General features: G+C 39.0%; 1 pseudogene; it reads left to right on the forward strand.

The window, feature by feature from the left end:
- Nucleotides 1–340: 340 nt before the first annotated feature.
- The window catches only part of LOC110569870, an 84,014-nt pseudogene continuing 63,664 nt past the window's right edge, over nucleotides 341–20,690 (forward strand).

Genomic DNA, 20,690 nt, shown 5'->3' on the forward strand with positions numbered 1-20,690 from the left:
AGGCTCTGGGAACAACACCTGTTTCCTCCTCTCCAAGCATGGGCTGGACATTTTGACGGCATCCCTTTCAACCAACCCAGGTGTCGGTGTTTGTGTTTTCCAGTTCGCCATCCCTCCCCACCCCCCCTCCCCACGCATCCCTATTTCCGTGGCTGTGGGCCCCGGGGAGGAGAGAAATCCACGTTCAGACACACCGGATCTCCAGCAAGCTACCTGCTTTGGAGAGCATCAGGCGGACGGCGCGGACCCACCTTCCTCCCAAAGTTTGGGGCGTGGGGGAGCCGGGACAAGGGGCGGGTGGCTATGGCTCAGCCGGGGGGTCCGGAGCAGACCCGGGAAGATGCCGCTGGGGACGGATTCACCGACGTCATCAAGAGTCGCGCTGGTAGGAGCTCGCTGTCTTGCTTTTTGGTGGTGGTGGTGGGGGTATCCGGCGTATGCCGCTGCTCTCCGCCCAGGCTGTGCCCTGGAAGTTAGTACAGGGTTTCGGAAAGTTGTGGCGCTGAGCGGAGGAGCAGTAGGGGACTGTCACGGCGCCCCCGCGCGCGTGGGGAGGGCGGGGGACCACGCAGGGCGCGTGCGGGGGCGGAGGGGGTGCTGCTCTCCGGGAAGGCAGAAAGTCAAGTTTTGCTTTTGCGTCGAGTGGCTATTGGTGAGGGACTTTTGTCTCTTGTTTGTTTTTGAAAGCAAGCCGCCGGATATCGGTTTTATTATAGAAGGGTAACTTATTTTGAATTTTAAATGTAAAGGAAGGAACAGACCAACTTAAGGAAATATTGTCCTGGCTTTGAGGAGGGAGGGGAGGTGTGAAGAGGGCATGCCTTGTCAGGGTGTGGCCGAGTGGAGACTTAAGAAATCCGAGAAGTTTCATCTCCCTTCGTGTTTGTGCTAAGGGAGAATGTCAGAGGGGTGACAGGAAGGCTTGCGTGCCTGGAGCCTAACTGTACGAGTTGAAAACCAGTAAAGCAGCAGGAACGGAAAGTCTGAGGTTTTTTCGGGGCCCTCCGTAGTGCGCTTCCCCCCTCCTCCCCCATGGATAAATTTCATTTGTAGGGAATCTTCTGGTGGTTGGTAGTTTGGGCCTGCATATGCAAACGCTTGTAAACCACGATAGGTCGGGAAAGCTGCAAATGGAAGCAGCTGTTAAGCTCTCCCAGAGGATGAAGTTTCAGCTGCTTGAATCTGCTGCTCTAGCCCTTGGAAATGCACCAGACTGTGGGCAGCAAAATAACAGGATCGTTCCAGATTTCTTTATATACTTTGCTGGATGCTGAAGAGGACGGAGTATAAAGTCACCGTCCAAGTGTATTGCTGAAGTGAGGTTAAAAGAAATCTCACAGTAGCAAACAAAAATGAGTAAGAAACACAGGAGTTGCGTAAGCTACAGACCAGCAAAGGGTTTAGAAGATTGTAGAGCAGGATTTCTCTTCCCAAGTAGTGTAAATTGGTAAGGACGCCTATAACTTAAAAAAGAATGGTGCCTCTTACAGTGCCTGGGACAAATAATTCTTTCCCATTTTAAAACTCTCTTTGCCTTCTTCTCCTCATCCAATTAATAACCTAAAACGCTTCTCAGATTTTAAAGGGAAAAATGGTAAACTTTAAGTGCAATGTCGTTGATCATGCAGCACCTAGAATGACAGAATTGGCTGTAAGTAGTTACCCTAAAATAGTAGTTTGAAGAAATAGATTGGGTAGTTTCATACATTGTGTTAAAGTTACTGTTGTTTATGTTTTATTACATAGTAACTTGTTGCTGTAAGTATCTGAAATATGCAGAAGGATATTTACTATAAACCTGCTAAAGAGTACTATTTTGGAAAAAATGTATTAATTTAAGGATTAATTCTCCAGAGTAACTCTATGTTTCATTGTGCTTCTTCTACCCTTGTCAGCCTGAGAGAGAGGCAGAAAAAGATCTACATCTATTTTCTCAAAACTAGGTTCATGTGTTTTAAAAATGGCTTGTTCAACTCCATCTCTAAAGAAAATTCCATCTACTTTTATATAACTTTGGGTTCCATATTAGCCACTATGGTAGAGAGACACTTTTTTAAATGCAGTGATTGATTTTATTTTTTACATTTGTGAAACTGAGCTTTTATTAGATCTGTAAGAAGTCTGGGTGGGGTGAGTTCTAGGTCCAACAGGTTATATAATTTTCAAAATTGGCCTTTATCTTTTTGATAGGTCCTTCCCTTTAAGGGGTTAGGGGGCTTTTATTAAATATAAAATAAAATTGACTTTGAATATTTTAATTTCTGTACCTTTATAAAACCAAGGTGTTAGTCTTGTAGGGTTTTTTTTTTTTTTAGGTTTTGATTTTGTTTTCTTAATTCTGAGGCATAAGGGGTGGCTGCTATTAATAAATGCTTTTTGTAGCCAATTGCTGTGCATTGGAAAGCATAACGTGGTGGGGCTAACTGTGATGCCAAACAAAGCAAACCGAAAACCTGTTACACTGGCAATATCTCTTTCCACCCCCCACCATTTCTCTATCATGAGTCAGTTTCTAGACCTAGTTGAATGGTAAGAGAAATTTTAGAGTGTGTTATTAAAATGCCTCAAAGGATATAAAAAAAAAAGTTAAGATGTTTATATTTTTAGTGGCACTATTGGAGATTATTTCTTATACTGTAATAAGCAGAACTTTCTCTTAAAGATTGAGGACACAAACATGATTATAATAAACCTTTCAGGTTGATCTTATACAGTGGTCTGTGTTCGTGTGATGTGAAATCACAACACTGTGGAAATTTTGCTATGTCATTTATTATTCTTATCACAACTGTATATTCTTTGCTTGGCGATAAAGGCAATACTTTGATGTGATTATGGTTTACATACATGACCTCCGTATTCACAACGTGAGTATACACCTGAAGAGTCATATATCCTGGGTGAAAACTCTCTTGTTGTTGCAAAATGAGTAACACAAACCAGAGCTTTCATTCTTTCAGATAAGTTTCAGATATCTTAAAGGTAAAATCTCAGCATTTAAAGCATTTTGATACAGTATGTTTACAACTGTCTATTCCTGTTAGGATACCGCAAATAGGGGCACTTGATCTCCTATTGATTGGGTATGCCTTCCTGTAATTACAAATAGCTCAGTGTAACATAAACAGCCCCATGCTGTTAATATTTTTAACCCAGATGTAAATTTAACTAGCCTTGATTTCTTTCATGACTTCTTTTGTTGTTTATATTCATTTGGCATCTCCTGGCAGGCATCTTTAGATGTTTTACTGGCACAGAATAATACACAAATAATTGAGTAAAGTGTACCTATGGATTTCTCTCATGAAAGATTTTTTAACCTCTTGAACCCTGAAGTACAGGTATTTTCTTCAGAAGTAAATTAGTTAAGCAGTTTTTGCTTGCTTTAATTTTTTAAAGCAGTTTTTGCTTTTTAAAAAAAGGTATAAAAAAAAGATTATTCTTGGTCTGATCTTGGAGACTGCTACAAGATCATTCTAGTGACCCAATTTGCTTTGATAGATTCCATATTTCATTCCAAATTCCAATTATGGAAGATTGTTCCATCAGAACTTTTGATATATTTGATTTTGTCTATCTCCAGTGGTTATAAGGAGACTACTGTACAGAATAATACATTAAAGTTAGGCTAAACAACTATTTTAAAACACACTTGACTTATTTCTTTAGTATTTTAACTATCCCTATTAAAAACAAGAATACAATGTAATTGAACCTATGTTTTCAGTTTGAGTTAATGCTCTTAAATCATGCTCTTACATTGCTATGCTGTAAACGATTAGGTATTCTCAGGATAAACCAAGAATCAAATTAGACCAAGTTATTGGGGATTTTACTAAGAAATGAGAAGACCTTTTGAATAACCGTTCTTTCAGAACTACCAATTTCAACTGGAAATATTTTCTTGTTAGGCCATTTAGTAAGTAAGAAATCACTGTGGTAATGAAGCCTGTACTTTTCATCCCAGGAAAATTATATGCTTATATCATCCTAAAGGATTGGGGTAATTCACGGAACATGTTTGTACAAGACCTGTTGTGGTGCTTTAAAAAAAAAAACCAAAAAACAAAAAACTGGAGTGTTAAGATTTTGCTTTGCTTTACAAGAACGTACAAGGATTCTTCTCCAGGGAGACTTTGCTAAGGAAATTGTAGGGAGTACTTTCCATAGATAACAGCTACTAAAATACGTTGTACTAAACTGTAAGTTTTATTCTGTTTTAGGCAATTGGGTATGACAGCCTCCCTATTGCAAAAATAGACCCAAGGACTAGGAGATGAGATAACTTCGATTTTCCTTCTGAATTACAGATAGAGCCATGGAAATTTTGTGGGAGCTAGAACATGTTTTCATGCAAGTTACTTAACATTATACTAATGTTGTTTTCAAATCTATTACATTTTCTCAGTATGATAGTGAATTAGATTCTATTCTTTCCACCAAGGAGGAAAATTAGAAATTTTCATATTGAATTAATGAGTGCATTTGGCTTGAGACTGAGGACAACTTTGAAGTTTCTACTTTAAGTTTTGCGTAAAGTTGATAGCTGCTTCCAGTATAATAAATTTAGCCAATTTATCTTGACATTTAGTGATTCTGAGTTCTACCTTTCTCTGTGTCAAAAGTGTGTTCTCAGTTATAATGAAATTGAAAGTAACATTAACGAATTCTAATAGTTTTGTGAAAATGTAGTTAGAAGGGAAATGTGCCGTGATGTGTTAGAGCTGGTTTGCCCTGGCTCCGGAGAGGCAGTCGGGTGACTCTCCTCCTATCTCCAAGTTCAGTGACCTCCTGTTGGTCTCTTGAAATTACCCTGCTAGGATTATTTATGCCACAGAAATGAGCAAATGCTACTATTCAGGGATTTCTTCTTCTTGGAGAGCTAACTATTAATTATTTACTAGTATACCCCTGGAAATATTAATGAGAAGATAAATAACTTGAAAAAAAATCCATTATGTTGAGGTTGTACATCCGTTAGATGTGCATTCCCGTGAAGGTAGCCGCATAACTAGCCATTAATACGTTTTATATGGCAAGACACTTGGCGGTTGGCTGCTTCTGGTTTGGGCTTGGCAGCTCCATGATACCGGAGCTGGTGTCTCTGTGATGGCCTTGGCATTTTCTTTCTGATGACTCATTGACAGCTATTGTTCAGGCACAACCAGAAGAAAGAAAAAGAACTACCAGTGGGATCTCTTCCAGACTCCCTCCAACAGACTGCTGCTTAGGTCTCATGGCAAATACTGTATTACAGGACCATGCTTGGATGCAGCTCATGCTAAGACGGTGAATATTTGGCTTGTAGAGCCTCTACTGAATTTTGGGAAGGGGAGGGAAGAGGTGTTAGGATATTCAGTTAGGGGAATTGGTTTACTTTGTTTACTTCTGAACAGTTGGGGCTTTTGTCATAGTAACACAGAAAGTGACATTTAAACCCTCAGGTCTCCTTTTCATATGATCATAAATTTAAGTTAGGCTTGGGTCATGAGCTCTCACTCCTCATTGCCTTAAAACAGGTGAAGCCCATCATGGCCCATGGACTTAAAGATTTAATAGCCCTGACTCTGTCCCTAGTTTAGGGACATTAAGTCATCCTTTCAATTTTGATCTCCACTGAAACCTGACCTGTCTTATCCCATGAAACTGACATGCTATTTTGAGAATGGGCATAATTTTCCTGACAACAGCGGGCATATGCCCAAAGACAAGCACAGTATGTACATGGCAATGATATAGGGCTGTATTTTAATCCATAAAAGCTGATTGGAATGACCACTTGAGAACACCTTTAGGACCTCTGTTCTGCCATTATAGTAACTAAAAACTGGTTCACTTGGGAAGCCTCTTTTGCTGTAAAATGCCCCCATCTGCCCTGTCCCTTCTCCACACTACCCTGTTACTACTGCCCCTTCTAGTAACATCATTGGAAGTACCAAAGATGAGTTATCAGTTCTGAATTTGTATTATTTACGGTAGGGGAGTTCTTTTGTCATCACCTGTCCTGAGGAATCATCTTGTCAAACCATCACAAAAATGAGTAGAAAATGGAAAAAAGGCATTATTGTGGCTTGAATATATTTCAAATAAGATAGTTCTGCGTGAATATATTTAAAGAAGTTCTTACTCAAAGCACATAGTAACAAGGATTAAATCTGTGGTAGGAGTTTGCAAAAGATTAAAGGGAAGCTGAATTTTAAGGAGCAAAAAGACAGGTAGTAGTGTGACCTGGTGGGGAAGTCACTGGAGAGCTATAATTACATGTTCTTCTTACCAAGGTAGAGAATATTAGTCAGGCTCTTCAGAAAACACAAGTGGGAATTATCATTTGTGCATGAGGAAATTTGGAGACAGCAGTAACCATGAAGTTCCTGGCTGTAATTCTCTATACTGAGCTATATAACTACCTAGAATTTTTTTTTTTTTTTTTTTTTTTTTTTTTTTTTAATGTGAATGCCTGGGCCCCTCCTACAGAGCCTCTGATATATTTTGTTTGGCTGGTGTGGACATGGGTACTGAGTCTCTACCAGGAATTCTAGTAAGAATTCCTGTTTTGAGAAGTTTTGAAAAGCTCTTGCTTGTACTTCTTGTTTTCCTTTTTTTTTTCTTTTTTTTCATTTAATGGTGCAAAACACCAATGCTGATTTGACATGCATCCATATAAAACTTTTTCTCACAGATGCGTGAATCCAAAGGAACTGATGTAATCACCATGTGGAGCCTACTGTGTTAGTATTAGAATATTTTCTCTTATACTCTAAAACACCTTTATTATGTTTGATGAGGTAGATTGACAAGAAGACAGAGGTGCCCAAGGTCAGTGAAACCTTGAGCCAGTCAGGTCTGTCATGTGATGACTTCCGAACATAGTAGAACTTTGACCGTGCTCAAGAGCCTCTTGGTAGCCTGGCTGGAGCTAGCAGCTTGGAGAAGGGGCGCAACGTTGCACCCGTGGCACTCTCTTGCTGGTCCAGTCTCCTGTGTTTTTTGTTTTTGTTTTCAACTTGGCTTTTGGTTTTTGCTAGGTTGGGCAACTGTAGAAGATTTCTGTTTTTCTCATGATTGTATGTGAAAGGTCATTGGCAGTTCTCGATGATTTCTGCCTACAAAAGTGGTCTGTACCCCTCCTCTAGGCACTCTGAAAATACCACCCCAAAATCTATTAAATCTATTGTGTTAACCTTAAAAGTAAAACTGTCCGTTATTTTACCAGCAAAAATGGGTTTATTCGGCAATAACATTTTGTAATTCGGGACATGCCTGCTAAGGTACAGCCATAGGCAAGTCCAGACGAAGCAGAGGAATGCTATTTTATGGGGAAGAGGGAGGCAGTTGGGATTGTTTAGAACAAGTCGAGTTGTTGAAAGGTAGCTGGTATCTTGTGGGAGATAGAATGTACATCTTTTCCCTGTTGGGGCCTCCAATTGATGATTGTTTCCTGCTGAGGATTCTTCTGTTGAGGCCTGTAAGTAATTGATAATTTTTCCTGTAATTGACCTTGATCAGTATGGTCCTCCCTTCTAGCCTTGGACTCTAGTGAAGTTTCCCTTTATTTTCACAATTGTGATAAAAATAAGAGCTAAGAGGACTCATGAGTTAGAAGAGTAGAGAATAACTTGCAGACTATGAGTTAGATACCTGAATTTGTAAGACTGTTGATAGCCTGAATAGTCATTCACACCGAAATGTGAAATAATTAACTTCATTCTTTTTCTTTCTAACATTGATTCTTCATTGCCCAAATTGGGATTTGGGATGGGAGTGGGTAGAAGAGAAGTGTTCTTAGTCACAGAGGTGACAAACTGGGAGGTAATAGGGAAAATTAAGCCCAAAGGTGTGTTTTGTTTGACATGTAGTGTCAAAAAAGGAGAGGAGATTCCCTAGAACATGGACCTACAATTCTTGAGAGCCCTGATACCCTCTGTAATACTGGAATACTATATAACACTATTCCTTATTCTGTTTCCTAAATCCTATTTCCTTTCAAACCCATAAAGCATTTTTGTTTGTTTGACCAGGTTCAGAGCTTGGAAGCAGAATAGACATACTCTACCTTATTGTGATGTGGGAAGTTTGAGGAGAGAAGGAAGCTCTGTGGTAAAGGAGACTTTGATAAAAGTTAGGATTCTTATCTACGTAGGTAGTTTTAATGTAGTCAAAGAAAAATTGACTTGACTTTTTACATTGGTGTTAGGACTACACCAAAAAGAGAAGGGGGGTAGCTAGTTCTCCTCCTATTTCTTCGATTTCCGTCCTCTTTTAACCTTCTCCTTTCTTCCTTAAACCTCGTTGTCACTCCTCTCAGAAATAAGTGTTCTGAATATTGTAGGACAATTACATAATGATATGAATGGACTCCTTTGGAATGGCTTCATCCCTTTGCCACAATTTTGTAGCATTAGGCCCGTGGGGAAGTATGTTCCAAGTTTCATTATGCCAATTTTCAATTCAATTTTCAGATATATCTTGTATAAATTTTGGACTGCTTGCACTTTATTTTACAACATAACTTCTATGTTTAAAAATTTTTGGCTCATTTAAAATTAGGTTTGTGAGATGATACAAGGACGATCTGCTATGGTTATTACAAATATCCTGGACAGATAGCAGTCTCAGTTCTCAACTGCAGTGGTTCTCAAACTTAAGTGTGTGTCAGAATTCTCTGGAGGGCTTAAAACACAGATCGATGTGCCTCACCTTCAGTTTTCTGATTGAGTAGTTGTAGAGTGAATTGTGAGAAGCGGCATATCTCACAAGTTCCCAAGTGCTGCTGATCCTGCTGTTCTAAGGACTACACTTTGAGAAACGGTACTCTATTACAGAAGTTAGGAAGGAATTGGTGAGCAATCACTGGTTGGTTAAAAACACGAAGGAGTGAGAAATTCTTGGTTCTAGGAAACAGAGAACCATACAGGACTGTTCAGAGCTTTTGGAGATGGAGTTGCTCCTACAGTGTGCATCCCTGTGACATGAAGATGAGTGGTTCTTTAATCCTAGCCGTTTAACCCCTATCTGAACACTGAAAGGAGAGGGCCAAGGCAGTTGAAATGACTGAAGACTTCTATAGACATGAGTGTTTAACTGGAGCTTGATCATAAATTCTGTGTATCCTTTGTATATCTTCTCCTTTTAAATTACTATTTAAATCCAATAGAACTAATGTTATATGATGCATATGTGTGTCTATTTTATGTCACAGATGAACAGGTGATATTACAGATAGTTAAGTTCTTGGTTAAGCTGTTTGCCCAAACCAATGTTTTCCTTTGCTATTCTGCTTAGTCAGGAGTGTAGCAGAGCTTCCCTCTGCCCCAAATCCCTCAAGCACACACTCAGTCACTAAAGGTAGATAACTATAGAATGTATATTGAACACATCATAAATTCTTGAAAAGAAAGATCACCAGCCAGAATTATTTGAACTAATATTTTGCTGTCTACCACAATATGCCGTTTTTTTCTTCATTAAATTGTCCTCTATTGAATTTGAATAGTTTGTAAGCTTATACTTCTTGGAACATTTATTCCATGTACTTTTATTTTTTTTAAAGATTTTATTTATTCATTTGAGAGAGAATGAGATAGAGAGAGCATGAGAGGGGGGAGGGTCAGAGGCAGAAGCAGACTCCCTACTGAGCAGGGAGCCCGATGAGGGACTCGATCCCGGGACTCCAGGATCATGACCTGAGCCGAAGGCAGTCGCTTAACCAACTGAGCCACCCAGGCGCCCTCCATGTACTTTTAATACACTTTGATCAAATAAGTTTGGGGCACATAGGTTAAACAATGTTAGCAAATTTCTTAATGCTTCATTTCTGAGAAATTTTATTAGGCCTAAGTACATAATAGCAAATTCAAGAGAAGACTGAAGTTTTTCAAACTTATTTTATCGTGGACTTTTTTTTGAGAAGTTTTTTTGTGGATTGTTTCATGGAGCTTAATCTGGGAAATAGAAAGTAGAAAGTCTAAGTGTGTATGAATGAAAATACATCAACTCAGGGATCGATTGGTTTATTCCAGCTGACTTGTCTATCTGGTTTGAAACCTCCTTGCCTTCTACACTACTCAGTGTTTTCTCTAGCAGGCTGTAAGGCCTTAGTCCCTGATGATAATCACCCTGGTTATAAGAGGGTCATCCTGATATTTTTTTAAATAGCATATAGTTTCTGTAATGATTTGTGGAGAATGTTCTAAAAATAACTGACAGAATATAGCCCAAATAAAAAAAATCACCTAAGTAACCCTCATCTAAACTGTTAGCATTGATGTGTGTGCATTCATATATATTTACACATATATACATGAACATATATGTGTGTAGACACAAGGTATAATACTATATATGTACATTCTATATCTACAGGATAAAAGTGATTTGTACTTATGATATGTGATATATAAGTAAGTGTGGTAAAACATGTGAGTATAAACCTAACATGCATACTATTGTGTAATGATTTTGTCCATCAGTGTAATATAAACATATCACCCCATCATTATATTTTCTTTGATAATATGTGTTTCAATCAGATGTAGGTGGCATATTAGAGTCACCAAGGTGGGATCCAGAAAGGGCTACCAATGCCCCCAGAGTCTTTGAAACTACTGTGCAGTATATTGTGGGGAGAGTTGGAGGTGAGATCTCACATCCACCCATGAAAAGATGTTTTTCATAAAATGTGTCTCATAAATGTGGTTTCTACCCTTACTTGGTTACATAATTATGTGAATCATTTAAATCTTGTTAAAAGTTTGTTGCTGTTTCTAAAGGATAGACAAGGACTGGATTGATTCCTGGTCAGTCAGAAATACATATAGAAGGAAATATTCAGATAGATCTAGAAGACTGTACAAAACAAAACTTTACTGGATGAGAAGAAGGAATATATACCGTCCTGGGGATGTGGCCTCAGAGAGACGGGAAAAAGTGAATGCTGCAGTATGTGAAACAAGGGTATTGAACTGGAATAAGCATTGAGGGTGTAGATGCAGTAGTACGTGGGGAGGACTGAGAGAACTCAGTATGGACATGACACTATAGTGTTGGTCAAGTGATTGGAACCGGAGGGTACTTTGATGATCATTCCATATATTGTTTTAAAGATTTTATTTATTTGACAAGACCGAGCACAGCAGGGGGAGCAGCAAGCAGAGGGAGAGGGAGAAGCAGGCTCCCCGCTGAGCAGGGAGCCCAACGCAGGGCTCGATCCCGGGACTCTGGGATCACGACCCGAGCTGAAGGCAGACACCCAACAACCGAGCCACTCAGGCGCCCCCATTCCGTACATTTCAATAAGAAAGCAAAGTGAATTTGAGAATTGACCTGCAATGTAAAAAATAAATTCCATAGCTTTAATAGATACCTTGCTCCTGATAAAATAATTGTATTAAATCTATTCTCCTGTCTATATATTATGACATGAGAGATTTATTTTAAAATTAAGCAGGCTTGACAGTGTCATGGCCTAAGTCATATATAATGTAAAATGTTATTAGTTAACCTATATGAAGCACCAAAAAATCTCTAAATGTATTTTCTCAAATACATTTAGAAATGTATTTTCTCAAATTTATGCATGGCGAATTACTGAGGTCATATAACTATAGGTTTGGGAATAGGCTGGTTTTGAATCACAAATGGAACTCTCTTACGAAGAAAATTTCCAGAATGAACCCCATGAGAAATACATTATTAATTATAGCTAGTCAAATGTGAGAAATGCTTATTTCATAGAAATACTTGTTTTTGTTTTAAGATTTTATTTTACTTAGAGAGAGAGAGAGAGAGAGAGAGTGAGTGCAGACACAAGCAGGGGGAGTGGGAGAGGGAGAAGCAGGCTCCCCACAGATCAGGGAGCCCGACTCGGGACTCAATCCTAGGACCCCAGGATCATGACCTGAGCTGAAAGCAGACGCTTAACAGACTGAGCCACCCAGGCGCCCCAAAATTCATATTTTGTGATAGAGTAGCTATTCTCTAACACTTTAAGTCAATTACAGTTTGGTTCAGATTAATGGTCATATTACACATTCTTAAAGTTTTTGATTAAAATTCTAGTTATAAAACAATTTATTCACTGAATCAAAACAGGGTCAATATTTTTTTTTAAAAAAATTGATGGACATTTGAGCAAATCAAGTTAAAAAGTAGTTAAAAATCTGTATCTTGGATGTACTTTAATTAGATTCAGAGGGATAAGGCAGGGTCTGTTAATATATAGAATAAATCATGCTTTTATTGTGTGTTTTCTTCCCATTCCTAAGGACCAAAACTTAAATGTAACTGCCATTCGGTAGTAGTAATTATTTTTCAGAAAAAATAAATCAATATTTCTTTTTTTTTTAATATTTTATTTATTTGACAGACAGACACAGTGAGAGAAGGAACACAAGCAGGGGCAGTGGGAGAGGGAGAATCAGGCTTCCCCGGGAGCAGGGAGCCCGATGCAGGGCTCCATCCCAGGACCCTGGGGTCATGACCTGAGCCAAAGGCAGACGCTTAATGACAGAGCCACCCAGGTGCCCCAATATTTCTAATTCACTCTCTTGCTATTTCCCTAATTTTTCATCCCTTCTAATATTAGACAATATTTACATTAAAATCAATGAGGAAATTGCATTCAAGATATCCATGGGAGTTTTCTGAGAAATGGAATAGAACTTTTATTTTTTATTTTTATTTTTTTAAAATATTTATTTATTTGAGAGAGACAGAGCTAGAGCTCGAGCAGAAAGGAGGGAGAGAAGCAGACACCCCGCGGAGCAGGGAGCCCGATGCGGGGCTCGATCCCAGGACCCTGGGATCATGACCTGAGCCGAAGGCAGAGGCTTAACCATCTGAGCCACCCAGGCGCCCCTAGAACTTTTATTTTTAATTAAACCAGATTTGTCTGTGAAAATCCTAAGTACTGATAGCTATAATTTTACCAGTATTTATGGAACATATAACAAAATAAACACATGATAAGAGTCCTTTGAAATATTCCCTTAAATGACATTGTTATCAATTCAATGAATGTTTATTCTTGATAATTACTGCAATTGTAGATTTTTTTTCTTTTATCAGAGCAATTTTTTTTTTTTAATATGAATAAAGATGCTCATCTGTTTTGTTTTCACTTAGGTCTGGAGGGTGCACAATAAGTTGTGGGCTTACTTAAATCACATGCTCATACAGTTAGATGCTTATATCAGTCTTATGGTGAGAGTTGATTTGCTGAGTAGGCTGATTAAACCCCAGTGATATCAATTAACTAGGGAAATTTGAAGTCTCCCTTCTTATCCCCACCAACTCCCCACAAAGAAATGCTGTTTCCTCTACATCCCTTAAAAAAACAAAAAACAACCCCCCCCAAAAAAAACCTATCGTATCTTGTCATTGGTTCCGAATTGTTACTTCCATATTCCTGCTTTTCCATGCTTTCCCCTATCTTACTCCTTTCACATAATTTTTACTCCTTTAAACCCTCTCTAAAATACTAGTGGAGTGTCTTTTATTTCTTAGTGGAATTTTGTTTGAGTTCAGAGGTCATGTATAGAGGAACAGAATGGCATGGCATTAAAGCCAAAATAACATTGAGGTTTCATTACATACTGCTTTATAACCTCAATAAATAGGGCACTTACTGAACATTCACAGTATGCCTCTTAGCAAACGGAGAGCAGCATTCCCGAGGTGATGCATAACTAACTCCAAACTAGGAATCAGGAAACCTGGCAGGTCTGTGTTCTAATTTGGCTCTACTGTTCAAATAACTGATTTTTAGCTAGTATCCGAAGCATGCCATTCTCATCTCTTAAATGAGTGTGGTATGCCCAAAGATGAAAGAAAATCTTTGGGAGCCCGGGTGAGATAGGTAAGGGCAAAGGAAATGGGAAATACATGTTTTAGATCTATTTTTGAGGAGTATACTCAAAAGTCTTTTACTATGAAGAGTGCATGTTTAAAGAAAACAAATTATAAACCACTTTTCCTGAATTCCTGCAAACACACACACACACTTGAGAAGTCAATCTGCTATAGGCTTTGCTTTTATCATGCTGGCACCATCCATTCCCTTTTGATGAAGTAACATGTAACTATTTTGTCTTTCAAAGTCCTTACAGGCAGTCTGATTGAAAGGAAGGCCAGTCGTCATGGATCAAACTTTGGGTCACCCTGTAGAGTCGAGTCAGAAAAGTATGGAAGTGTTTCACCTATTATGTTTTTAGGTTTTCATTTTGAGGGAAAAATGCTAACTATGAAGGGATTCAGGAAATACTTTCTATTTTGTGCAAAATAAACTCCATGTGGCAGATGCTGGGATGTTTTGCCAGGGTCACCGTGTTCTAGAAGGATGTTTTACCCAAACTGAGGAACCGCTGTTGGTAGAGAGCCCTCAGCTGTCAGCTCCATTCAGGGACTGCCTCGGCTGCAGAGAAGTACCTCGGGTCCTGCTACTCTCTAGGGTTGACCTCCTTCAGAGACTGATCTGTGAGGGCATGTAAAAGCCTTTTTATCTCAGAAGTATTTGAGAAGACTCTGTAGAGTCATTCTAGCTCCAGGGCATTCTGTAGGGTTGGCAGAAGCTGCTGTTGAGCTCAGAGTGGAGAGAGTTTGTCTCTCTGCATGCCTGCTTCTTCCCTGTTCTCTCTGTAGGTGTTGAACCTGAGCGCCCTCCTGAATACACAACCCAAACTCCCTTTCACAGTTGGATTCCCGGTGACCCCATCTCCAATAATAAAAGGAGATAACTCAATCAGTTTTCTATTCCAAAATCGATTAAGTTTAGGCCTGAGACAAAAACAAGTAAGTAGACTTGACTAAAAATTTGAATCCTCTGTTTTGTACCAGACAAGTCCATTGTATGCTTTGCCATCAGACACATCATTATTACGACGCAGAGGAAATGGTAAAGTGAGATGGTGTAGTCTTGTAATGTACATGGTTATTACCAGTTATGTTTCCTCATTGACCCAGGATTGACCCTTGCCTCCTCAAAGCATTTTTTTTTACTAAACATTTCTTAGATTGAGAGGTTTTTGTCATCAAGAGGCCCTGTATATAGAACACACATCACTCTCTATAGGGGCTTATTAACTACCTCCCTTTTAATTCTTTGCCATCCTACCTCTCAAAGCATTCATTTATTTCATTATGCACCACTATCTTTAAATTTTTTTAAATAGTAGAAGATTTGCATTTTAATTAGGTGTAATCTACTTTTAAAGTCAGTTGAAAAATTTTCTAGGATGAAACATCTATAATATCCAAAGGTGTCTGGCCTAGGGCAGAAAGAGTGAGAGTGCACATCTGTATTATTGCTATCATCAGAAAATGAAGTTCTATTGAAAGCATGTTCATAATGTGCTCTACTCTCTAGGAAGCAAAAGTTTATATCCTGGAAAACTACTAGCATTTCTTATAGGCAATAAAAGTTTCATGACAGCCCAGACCTGAGATATTAAGCATATGCTCAGATATCTTAAAAATGTTATTACTGATTAATCTATAGTTATAAATAACTTTCATTGGCCCTCTTGCCTAAATAAATATGGTAATTTATGGTTTGTGTTGTTTGATACAAATACGGCCCTCTGCCTTTTGTCTAAAAGTAAAGTTACTCTTAGCTGCCATATAATTTTACAATAATGAATATTAAGGAGATAGGATGAAGAAAGTGCCCAGAAGTAGAAATATCACTGTAAAAAAAAAAAAGGCCCCCATCTTCAAAGTTTAATCTTAATTGCTAAATATGACCTAAAATGTTAACATATTTCTTAAATCCTATTGAGTGAATTGGCATTAAAAGGTAAAATCAAGCGCTTTACCAATGAAATACATTTTCATTATTTAGACATAAATTGTCAAAGTTAGACAAAATCTCGCCATCAAAAAAATTATGAATAGGATGGGGTAATGATAAAAACTCATAATGAGAGCAGGAATAAAAATGAAGAAAAATTATGGAGTTTGTTTCATTAAAAAATTACTTACGGAGTGCCTGAGTGGCTCAGTCGTTTAAGCTTCCGACTCTTGATTTCGGCTCAGGTCATGATCTAGGGGTTGAGATCCAGTCCTGCATGGGGCTCCGCATTGGGTGTGGAGCCTGCTTAAAATTCTCTCTGTGCCTCTTCCTCTGACCCTACCCCCCCATCCATCTCTAAGAAAAAAAAAATTAAGTTAAATTGTATTTGGCCAGTAAACATTGAAAAGTCAATGTACAGTACAAAAGATTGCAGATGTAGGGAGGTTTTCTGAAGATTTGTTTATAAGAAACATAAATACGAGTAATTGAATTTTTGTTTAATCAAATACCATGCGCTTATTTTTTTTTAAGATTTTATTTATTGTCAGAGAGCGAGAACGAGCAAGCACACAAGCAGGGGGAGCTGCAGGCAGAGGGAGAAGCAGGCTCCCTGCCAAGCAGGGAGCACGATGTGGGACTCGATCCCAGGACCCCGGGATCATGAGCTGACCCTACGCGAAGGTAGATGCTTAACTGCCTGAGCCACCCAGGCATCCCTACAATGTACTTATAAAAGCAAGTGATAAATTTCTGAATACGCTGTCGAAATTAGGGAAGAATCAACATGTGATGTGTATATGTAAAGAATGCTTTACATCTGCCGTCAGCTGAGGTCATGATCCCAGGGTTCTGGGATCGAGTCCCACATCAGGCTCCCTACTTGGCAGAGAGGCTGCTTCTCCCTCTCCCTCCCCCTGCTCCTGCTCTCTCACTCTAAAAAAAAAAAAAAAAAGAATGCTTTATACCAAGTGTAGTGTGTGAGAGATTGTCTAGAAGTAATCGTGGACAATGTACAGGTACTGAGGTTAAGAGTGCTGCAGTACTATTTTCTTTGGTCTATACATAGTTTCAATTTTCAAAGAAATACAGATTATCATGCTATCATTAAGAAATTTAAAAAAATTTTATCCTTCAAATTTAACTTCCTTTCTTCTAAAGCCATGTCAAGAACTGACCCCTCTGAGTGGAGCCCACCTTTAGGTCTGGCCTTAAACTCTAATGAGGAAAGAATGTACCCACACGTTTTCTAATGAGTGACAAAGGATTCTCAGTAGTGTTTCCATGTGAGGATAGGATTTTTCCCAGCCTTTCTCCAGAAATTTGTTTTCCTGAGCCTTATATCATGAGGACAAACAGTTGGAACACTGGAAAAATGTGTTATAAGCCAGCTGAGAGAATTCAAGCTTAAAAATGAACATAAAAATGTTACACGTATGCAAGATCTATAGCCACATGGTAGACCTTTATGGGAGCCAGGTTCAGAACATTCATAGACACGTGGTTGAGATCTAATCAGTCTTTCAGATTTTGCCATGCTCTAATTCTGTGTGTGTGTGAGAGAGAGTGTGTGTGTGTCTGCTGCTGATGAGTCGCTCTTGAATATAAAACAGTTTATATGCCTAGTATACTTGATCAAAATCCTATGAGTCATGTTCCAAGAAATGAGCTTGAGAACCAATAAGTTCTCAAACTGGCAATTTCAGTACATGATTTGGTGTGGTGACATTCATATTAACCTTGCTAGGAAGTCTGAGCATTAGCTATTCAAATACTACTCTGTATTGTTCACTGGCATTTCCCAGTGTTTTAGTATTCACTATGGGCTATGTTTCTTTTTAAAGTTAATACTTTTATTTATTAATCATGTTTTATAAGTCCCTACAGGGTAAAGAAAATGTAGAGCATTGGAATTATATGTTAGTAATTTATGATTGTAGGAGTTTATGAACATTCTAGGGAAATCTTATTTCTTGTCCTCAGATCTAAAAGATTAATATGTATTGTGAATTGGGAAATTCTCAACAAGCAGCAACTCACAGAAATGGTGTGGTGGATAGAGAAAGCAAGGTTGTAATTGCCAGACCCTGTGATAACCTTTTACACATACACCAGATAGCCTATGACTTGTGCTTTCAGTAAATACTGTCTCAGTCTTCGGTACATAAAACTGTTACAATAGGGGCGCCTGGGTGGCTCAGTCGGTTGGGCGTCTGCCTTCAGCTGAGGTCATGATCTCAGGTTCTGGGATCGAGCCCCGCGTCAGGCTCCCTGCTCTGTGGGAAGCCTACTTCTCCCTCTCTCACTCCCCATGCTTGTGTTCCGTCTCTCGCTGTGTCTCTCTCTGTGTCAAATAAATAAATAAAATCTTCTAAAATAAAAAAAAAACCCTGTTACATTAAACCATTAACTTTAAAAGATAGAACTTGATGCATGAGTTCTGAGATTTACTTTGCTCTGGTTCTTGAACTTGTGGAGTGAGGGATCTTTTGTGAGGAGGCTGAATTACGATAGAATAGCAATTGTCAGGTATTTTGATTCAAAAACCTCTATGCCCTTTAAGCTCACCCCTGCTGTTGAAGTTGTCTTAAAATATCATGGGGGGTTTGAAATTAATACTTCTGGTTTAGGCTGAGTGCTGGGGAGAGCAGGTAATAAGTTACAGTATTTAGGAGCAAAAAATATTTCCACAATTGCCTACAGTGGTTGGATAAACCTGGCAAAAGGCTAGTTTTGGGAATGTGTGACTGGCAGTAAAACCGAGGAATTTCTAACATGAGGTGTAGGCTTAGCCTTAAAAATAGTTTGCAAATGAAGTTTGCCTCTCTACCATCTTAGATTTCCTTTTAAGGTTCAGAAAATTTGTGTATTAGATATTTTTGACAATTTATAAAGGAAATCAAAACAGTGCATGTGTAGCTGCAAAATGTCACCTCCTCGTTCTGTTCTATTTCAGTATGTGGCCTGCGTTGTCCAGAGAAAGACAATGTAATTAATCACAGGGTAAAATTTAGGGTTTATTATGCAGACCAAATTACCCTTTTCCTGCTTCCTAAGATATCCTGTAGCCTTGGTCTTCTTCCTTGTTAGCATAGGTTTCAGTGTTCTGTGTGTGCTTTAGGGATCCACACAATGTGGTAATTAACTTAGGTCCAATTTCCCTCATTCACTGATTCTTTTCCATCCACAAGAAATAAAAACCATCCTGGGGCGCCTGAGTGGCTCAGTCGTTAAGTGTCTGCCTTCGGCTCACGTCATGATCCCAGGGTCCTGGGATCAAATTCTGCATCAGGCTCCTTGCTCAGCAGGGAGCCTGCTTCTCCCTCTGCTTCTGCCCCTGCTCGTGTGCTCTCTCACTCACTCACTCTCTCAAATATGTAAACAAAATCCTTAAAAAAAGAAAAATTATCCATTTCAACTCTGTGTATTTAGAATAACATCCCTTCTACTGCTCTTAGCCTATTCCTGGTTAAAGTTCCGAGTATAATTTCTCATAATTACTATGTCTGACTGTTAATAAAAATTGGGTGATTTTTATGGTATATCATACAGATGGCTGCTAACATTGTCTAAACCTGTACCTATATCTGTTTAGGAAATAAGTTGCCTCAAACAAGCATTTAAATATTATGATTATTCACGTTCATAGCATTATTCATAATAGCTAAAACATGGCAGCAACCCATTTGGCCATTGAAAGATGAATGGATGAGCAAAACGTGGTGAGGGCATATTTGCATTTGCAGTGGAATATTATTCAGTCCCAAAAAGGAAGGGAATTCTGACACATGCTACAACATGGATTCACTTTGAGGACCTCGTGAGGTGAAATGAGCTAATTACAAAAGGTCAATACTGTATTCTACTTCAGTGATGAACCTTGAGTAGTCACAGTCCTAGAGACGAAGTCAAATGGTGATTGTGGGGGGCCAGGGAGAGGAGGGAACAGAGAACTCTTTACTGGGTATAGAGTTTCAGTTTTGCAAAATGAAAAACGCTGCCGTGATGACTGCCCAATATGAATGGACTTAATACCCGTGAATTGCACACTCAACAGTGGTTAAGAGAATACATCTTAGGTAGATTTTTACCACAACAAAAAGTTTAAAAATTATGATTGTAACACAGGGAAGCATTATTTTTTCACCTCTCTAAAATTTTGCCTCTTAAATGCAAAAATGAACAGAAGTTTTTTGAACTCAGTGCTTTTCAATGTAGCCATCTCTTCTCCGGTGCTAGTTGTCAGGACTGAAAACAGCACAAATCTGTAATTCGGGGATGAGGCCACGAGAAAGTTTGTCGTAGCACCATAAAGATGCCGTTTAACACTCGGAGACTAAAAGGTCCTTGTTCTTGATGGCAGACCAAGCATACGCTTCTCATTTCTGTGATAATGTGAATGTTTGGAAAGCGCAGAAGTACTTGTCTCCTCTGAATTTGAGCCGAGTAGTGGGGGAGCTTCATTTGATTTGTTGAACTCGGATTTATCCTTGGAGGCGGCACAGCAGCTTCTGCAGGTACAAAATGGGCTTTGTATTTAAATGTGCTGCCTGGAACACACTCCCATCTGTTTTCCGTAGTTTACACAAAGCATTAGTTCATTTCCAGGAGTTCAAAGCTTCTAATTCAAAAGGTTAAATTGACACACACACAAGCCCGGGGGGATTCGAATCCCTGTTTTAGAAGATGCATGTCCTTTTGCACTGCAAGCGGGACTCGCTATCTGTGCATTATCTGGCTGCAGAGCCATTACCCTGGTGCTTCCCTTCTCCGTGAACTTGTTCCCGTCCGTCTTCGTCCTGATGTGAGAGCACAAAGAGATGAGCACGTCCCAGGGCTGAGAATGGAGACATCTGGAGCTGATGATAAGGGAGCTCCTTGAACCTAGGAGTTCAGTATCCCTTTT

The sequence above is a fragment of the Neomonachus schauinslandi genome, chromosome X (genome assembly GCF_002201575.2).
Source record: "Neomonachus schauinslandi chromosome X, ASM220157v2, whole genome shotgun sequence".
NCBI classification, from domain to species: domain Eukaryota; kingdom Metazoa; phylum Chordata; class Mammalia; order Carnivora; family Phocidae; genus Neomonachus; species Neomonachus schauinslandi.